The sequence below is a fragment of the Orycteropus afer genome, unplaced genomic scaffold (genome assembly GCF_000298275.1).
Source record: "Orycteropus afer afer isolate SDZICR_OR568_19922 unplaced genomic scaffold, OryAfe1.0 scaffold00326, whole genome shotgun sequence".
NCBI classification, from domain to species: Eukaryota; Metazoa; Chordata; class Mammalia; order Tubulidentata; family Orycteropodidae; genus Orycteropus; species Orycteropus afer.
Genome location: NW_006921913.1, coordinates 3,161,160 through 3,161,647, shown reverse-complemented (window position 1 = coordinate 3,161,647; position 488 = coordinate 3,161,160).

The following is a 488-nucleotide window of genomic DNA, read 5'->3' as shown; positions in this document are numbered from 1 at the left end:
TTAACTTAATATTAAATGACCATCCTATCAGATTAGACCTCCTCATTACACTATGACATAATCATATTTATTTTATTGAGAATATTGATGTAATCTGTAACCCATCTCCTAGACTGTAGAATATTCATACTTGAGGGGGTATGGAACTTCTTGGGCCTTTTCACTGTCGAATTCTAAAAGCCTGGAATTTGCCTGGCTCTGAGAATACATTTGCTGAATGAATAAATGGTGAAATAGAAACAGTCTTTTATAATTTTCAAGCAAAATATACCAAAAATTCTAAATATTACTCAAACACATTGTTTGTCTTTGTTTTAAATAATAATTCAAATTTTGAAATTATATTTTAATTAATATTCATGTTCTTTTTAGCTATGAGACATAAATCAAACACATGTATTTCCCAATTAACAAGTACAGTCTATTTTCAAATTGTACACATTCATCCTATGGGATAAATGTTAGGTTTTTAAATATCATTAAAATTT